Source organism: Palaemon carinicauda, chromosome 6 (assembly GCF_036898095.1).
Source record: "Palaemon carinicauda isolate YSFRI2023 chromosome 6, ASM3689809v2, whole genome shotgun sequence".
Classification (NCBI taxonomy): Eukaryota; Metazoa; Arthropoda; class Malacostraca; order Decapoda; family Palaemonidae; genus Palaemon; species Palaemon carinicauda.
The window spans coordinates 151,692,122-151,699,621 of record NC_090730.1 but is presented as its reverse complement, the minus strand read 5'-3'; the positions used below and the strand labels follow the sequence as shown (position 1 = coordinate 151,699,621).

General features: G+C 29.6%; 1 protein-coding gene across 1 annotated transcript in view; it reads left to right on the top strand.

Moving 5' to 3' along the window:
* Positions 1-5,522: 5,522 nt before the first annotated feature.
* Positions 5,523-7,500, top strand: part of LOC137642738 (G-protein coupled receptor Mth2-like) — an 18,805-nt gene continuing 16,827 nt past the window's right edge. The window contains exon 1 of the mRNA XM_068375571.1: positions 5,523-5,688. The gene's annotated coding sequence lies outside the window, so the exon portion shown is untranslated. The remainder of the gene's footprint in view (positions 5,689-7,500) is intronic.

Genomic DNA, 7,500 nt, shown 5'->3' with positions numbered 1-7,500 from the left:
TGTCTGAGGTCTTTGTTCTGCAGTGGACTTGTTACCGGTGATGATGATGATGATGATAATTATATATATATATATACAGTATATATATATACATATATATATATATATATATATATATATATATATATATATATATATATATATATGCAAAAAGAACCACCGGTAAGTATCACGAAACTAGTCCGGATTTAATCTTATATTTCGTATTTTCATTTTCCCTGTGGTTCTTTTGCATCTGAGCATCACGTTTCCCTGTGATTTTTACGCATATATATATATATATATATATATATATATATATATATATATATATATATATATATATATATATATATATATACAGTATATATAAAACAATGTAATAAGCATAGAAACCATTATGAACTAAAATCTTTACAATAATGCACCTTTATTTTCTAATTCTCTACACAGCGCATTTGTTAAGCGCATATAGAGAAATAATTGAGAAAACAAATATCAATAGATAAAAACTAATGCTAAATAAATAAACTTGCACCCTAGTGTTTGCTGGACCATACGCGTAATGTACGGGGAAAAAAATATATCTGTTTGAGCTCGCAATTAAAACTTCCAGTAGTCAAAGCTAATGAATACTACTAACTTTAGTTATATTCGAATATGAAAATGACGAATACATTCCGCTCTATTGCTGCGTGATATGAAGAACAAAGCAATGCGTCGAATAATCAAATGTGTTGTGAGAAAACTTTTGAGACGAGTAAACAGGTAAACAATCACGCCAGAGAATACTTAATGTTAATGATGGCAAATACTTGTTGGGCATCTTGAAGTTCCTTCCCTGCAAACATTAATTACTCTGTTACGGATGTAAACATTCTCGAATTATATGTAAACAATAGAGTAGACGAGCCGTCAAAAATGACGGATAAATATTTAGATAGATATACACACACAGACGTACCCCATCTCACCAGGGTATGACTACTTCCCTCCCCCATACCCAAGGAACGGGGAGACCTGAGCGTGACCGGAAAAAAAGCCAGACACTCATAGAGGGGATATCATTGAAAGATAACAACAAAATTCTCGTATTCAATCTCAAAACTGAAAGACTGTCACACTTGTTACAAATCCTTACGTATGTAGTATATAATTTATATACAGAGGAAATCAATCATTTGAGTATTCTTAAAATAAAACCTGAAAATAATACACGTAAACAAAATAAATAGACTGAATTTCATAGCAACAAATATTAATAACATCACACTTTATTTTTTAGGATAATCCCAGAAAAGCGTGAAAAAAGTGAAGAATCTAAATTTCATATATCTTAAGTGAATGTCTCTCAATGCTTTTCATTATTTCTGATTATGTAAACTTGGCCGAACCAGTAGATAAGGGAGCAGTTACCAAAACCCTGTCAGATCTCCTATTTTGCCACAAATTGTAAAAAATTAACGTATCCCTGTGCTGCCATTTTAATGACATAAAGGAAAGAATGCAATCATTGAATTTTCTAATTTCTACATCCCTTGATCCAGACACGTTTGACCTATCCAATTATGAGTCAAACATGGGTTAGCTAGTTATATATTGGATGGCCTTAGAATACTGTTCTCCATACGAGGGTAGGAATATGGAAAGCTTGTCTAATATTACAAGGGCATCGTATACTAAAACCACTTCACCATTAATTCCAGTCCTTACAAATTTGCTCAAAATCGACTACTATTTCACTACTTTGTCAGAGGAGATGGATAATTATATCAGTACAAGAGATGTAATGAACAACGAAAGTTTCAACCTTTCTTTGTCTTTTTGTTTTCTTAGCAACAAAATGTTGACAAAATGTAAATTACACGTTACCAATCAGTCGTTTTGTTTCCCTTAGCAACAAAATATTGATAAAATGTAAATTACACATTTTACAAATCAGAGAGTAAATGCGAAAAAGTGATTTTCTATATCTTACCACAATAAAAATAAAATAAAAACAAATAATAAAATCAGTATGAAAATGTGACAAAAGGCACGTTCCCAGTTCGAGTTGAGCAATTACTAGGAAGGATATTATCCTTGCAGGAACACCTCGAGCCTTAGAGAAGACTTTGATCTTAGTATTCACCTGAACGCCGCACCGAGTAGGTAAGATCGGGATTTATACGTTCATGATCTGAAGTGCTTCTGGGGTCTTTGCTGTTCGTTATTCGGAAAGCATCTTCGAAGATCCTTTCTGACCCTAACTATCTTCTCTGCAGTGCTTAAATTATATTTATTTTAGTTTAGTGCCATAGAAGAAAAAAATCATCATTCTTAATAAGTGAGTGCTTCGATAGTGACGATTTAACAGTAAACGAGCAATGCGCGATGTGAAATGTTGAATGTTTTGGAACGAACATAATAAAATGACTATGGGGGTCCCGTAGAGAGTAGGGTTCCCCTACTGTACAGAACCCCCCCCCCCCCCCCCCAAAAAAAAAAAAAAAAAAGCCCGTGAAGTAAAAGTAAATTAAAGTAAATGCAGCCAGTAAAGTTGTGGTGTCAAGTGACAGCGCTCAGAACTAATGCTGTGAAGTGTTTCAAAGGAAATTTCGAATGAGAATTGAAAGATGTGAAAAGCAATATGAACATATGAATAATTTCGTAAACAAGGGTAAACCTAAATTCCAGTAACTACGTCAGTCTTTCCCTTACTTTACCGTAAATTGAATTTGAAGAATCTATTTCTTACTCAGAGTCACAAGTCTAACAGAACTTCCCGGATGATAAGACTTTTCATCGCTCAATATAGTCATCTTACTATCATTCTCAACGTATTATATGAACTAACGTGTATCTTAAACCGTATATGAACATTATAAGGGAACTAACTATAAAATTACATCAGCTGTTCAAAGTGCTTATTTCAGGCTCTAGTGTCATTTTATACCTTATATCCTTCAGAATGGAAAATATTTCTGAAGTGATAAGATTTCATTTTCCATCTGGTACGGAAAGACATTTTTTTATATAATATGACCAACTAATTCAGCAGCTTGTAATCTCAATGGCTAACATCAAAAACTAATTTTGAAAAATGAGCAAAACTTGAAATGCTAATCACCTAAAGACCAAAAAATAAAAATATTTACTTTCGAGAATTTCTCAGAATTCGCACCGACTCCTTACACAGTGGGAGTTTTTCTTTCGGTAGCTGGAACCCTGGAAACCTGGACGTCCAGCTAAGCAACACTTTTCTCACGCCATGATGCCAAGAATTATTCTGAAAAGGTTTCCTGTCAAACTTCAACTTTATAATCGCCTTGCAAAACTTTGCGATAAGTTGCCTTTTTACTTTGGTTTTTATTTCCGTCGTATTCTTAGATTTTGCTTTGATATCGCTATTTCCGATTTCCTTCCAACCAATTCGTCTGACAGCGCTTGGACATAATACAATTTACAAGGTTTTATCGTTGCATTCAATGCATAGCCGAGTTTCAACACAATTCGTTTACATCTTTATGCTAAACCTTTTTTTTTTTTTTTTTTTTTTTTTTTTTTTTTTTTTTTTTTGGATTGAAATGTACATTATGAAAGCATTTTAAATCATTATATTTTCTGTGAATCAGTTTAACCCACTATGAAAGATTTAAATTTTCAGCTTCAAAACAAATTAAACATAAGTGAAAGAAAACACGTCAGTAATTTCTTCTCTCTCGCTTTTTATAAATACACACACATATATATATACAGTATATATATATATATATATATATATATATATATATATATATATAATAATAATAATAATAATAATAATAATAATAATAATAATAATAATAATAATAATAATAATAATAATAATAATAATAATAATAATATCTGTGTACATACGTATATGTCATTTACTCCGTTCACTACATATTTCTCATATAACAACAATGATACGAATATCTTAGCTATATCCAGTAGCTTTTGTTCCTTTGGATTTTAATCTGTTATCTTTAATCTCTACCCACTACGCTTTAACTTGTGGTACTTGCTCCAATTCCTATCTCGCGTGAGGGTCAGTGCTTCAGGCGAGCATCAAAGGGAGTAAAGAGATATGACTGGATAAACTCCTGTTACATCAAATGCATACTTTAAATTACTCGTGTGTACATTTACACTTCGATTTTTAACAGTAATTATGAAGATTTTACTCCTATTCTCATTAAAAAAGAAAAGAAAAATCGCAAGTTATCATCAGGATGCCAGACAACTCATAATCAATCAATCGATCAATCTCAAAAATCAATCAATCAATCAATCTAAAGTTATTAATTCTGGACGTTGACAGTAAATGGGCAAGAAGAAAATTGGTACGCTTCAATGTTTCTACTGTACAGTATACGATTCTATAAAGTGTAAATTTTCCTTTTTGAAAATTATCCAAGATTTTGTGATGGAAACTTCATATACGGTCAACATTTGCCATAAAAAAACGGTCAAAATCCTGGAATAAACGTTGCCAGGCATTTACCGTTTTAAAAACGGATATATTGAAGTAAAGGAGTGATATTACGGTCACCAATCCGTAGAAGGAAATAACGAAGTATGGTACAAATTACGGTCGCCTGTATTTTGTTGAAGTACGGCTGAGAATTGAATATTTTACGGAGAATTTCCGATTAAAATTTCGGTTTTGTTTAACAGTGTAGGAACAACACTGTGAACTTTTGATAGAATAAAACGAACGAAGATAATTTTCTGATATTCAGTTGTCGTATTTTCTCATTCGTAAATGAGAATTATTTATCCTAAATTGGAAAATTGCTTGCTTTCAAGATAAAGATTTTACGATGGGAACCTCCCGGGTTGACGGATCTCAGCTATTAAAAACCACTCCTGCTTATCCTTATCCTGCTTAAAATACCAAATTGTAAGTTTTTCATGAGCAGCATATATGATACTGACGCTAATTCAAAGTCTTTATGGTGGGTGACGTTATACGACAAAGTTTTAAGTACTGTGGAGAAAATGTGATAGCATGAGTCAGCTAATGTGATTAGTACACTTCCTACGTCAAGCTATAAATATGGATCCTCTTTTCTCGCTCCATGTTTTGCATGGGAAGTTGTTTGACACCTCACCTAGTTTTATTATATCTTACACCACAAAATATACTTTAAATAAAATTACTGTTATACATAAAACCTCGATATGTGACAAATACCACCGAATCTTAAGTTCTGCTATTCCTATTATAAATGGATCATGAAAAAAACAGAAATAGAAGCATACGATAATGTAAGAAAAATAAATATTCTAAAAATGTCACACGGAATGATGAAACAAGCTCTTTTTGGTTAGTTTCACAAAGCGAAAACAGAATAAAGGCAGGACGAAAAGGCGAAGAAAAAAATACACAGGCAAGAAAAAAGGCAAAAAAAAAAAAAAAAAAAAAAAAAAAAAAAAAAAAAAAATACACACAATGGAAACAAGACATCTTCAGAGTGTTTTTGCCTCTCGCAAGCATGCCTTTGTCCCTCATGGGTACATGACTAATCCAGCACCCAGGCCATAGACCAAGATACATATCTCTGCAGAGTCCCTGAGCGAGTGGTGAACAAACAAGACGTGCTTGCTTTCTCAAAAAAACGAAGCTCACCTCGACAGGGTATTTTTGTTTATTCTTATTCTACGCGAAAACTTGCGTCAGCCTGTATAAGAGATCACTCAACTGTGAGTGTCAGCTTCTTTATACTACTGTATATCTATCACTTTCACCAGATATCGCCCATATATTATATAGCAAGTGTCTGGATATATATATATATATATATATATATATATATATATATATATATATATATATATATTTATACATATATATATAATATATATTTATACATATATATATAATATAGATGTTATATATATGTATATATACATATATATATATATATATATATATATATATATATATATATATATATACATATATACATATTCATATAAATATTTATACATATATATATATAAATTTATATAAATATTTATTTATTTATATATATACACAGTAAGTATATATATATATATATATATATATATATATATATATATATATATATATATACATATATATATTCATATAAATATTTATACATATATATATATATTTATATAAATATTTATTTATTTATAATATATATGTATATATATATATATATATATAATATTCATACATATATATATAATATAGATGTTACATATGTATATATATACAGTATATATATATATATATATATATATATATATATATATATATATATACATATATACATATTCATATAAATATTTATACATATATATATATATATATATATACATATATAAATTTATATAAATATTTATTTATTTATATATATATATATATATATATATATATATATATATGCATATATATATATATATATATATATATATATATATATATATTCATATAAATATTTATACATATATATATATACATATATATATATTCATATAAATATTCATATAAATATTCATACATATATATATATTTATATAAATATTTATTTATAATATATATATATGTATATATATATATGCATATATATATATATATATATATATATATATATATATATATATATATATATATATATATATATATATATACAGTCACGCTCAGCTCTCCGTGTCCTTTGGACAGAGGCAGAGGGAATAGTTATACCCTCGTGAGAGGGTGGTGCGTGTTTGTACATATCTATCTAAATACTTAGCCAGTTCGTCACTGCAACGATATTCTTGTAATAATAGTGTACCCAAGCTGTGAAAAAAGATGCACACACTGACAAAGCCATCCCTAACCACCCTTAGCCTTTTCCTAACTACAAACCGCTGGTTTGGCAATTTGTGGGAGACTGTGGTATCCTTGTGTAACTCTCGGGGGATACCGTCTTTCACCAGGGTATGACTACTTCCTATCCTGTTTGAATGCGACAGAAAAAATATTTATATACTGTAGGCCCTATATATATATATAATATATATATATATATATATATATATATATATATATATATATATATATATATATACATATTCAGACACACTACTTATTGATGTATAGTACATGTATTACACGTTCGTACAATGTTACAGTATATCCTTTTTTTTTTTTCGTTATCGCTCTCTTTCGCACTGATAATCTGTTTATGTTTGTCTCATTGTGTTTGAACTTTTGTGTTATTCTTGACTGGAACGTGTTGTATATATATTGATGCACCGTCCAAATAAATTTAGTTGCATTCACTCCGCTCATCAGTTAAAAGCTAACTGCTTCATTTGCACATTATACCGGGGAGATTAGTTTACATAGCATCACTTGTATTTGGTTTCCAATCTCCGTGGTTTTTAAAACTACCATTACGATTAAAACAACGAATATCAATCTCAATAATAATGTTAATGGCTGTGACACCAAAGTAATAACAATGGAATTGGTGATTGTAAAATCATTATTGTTCC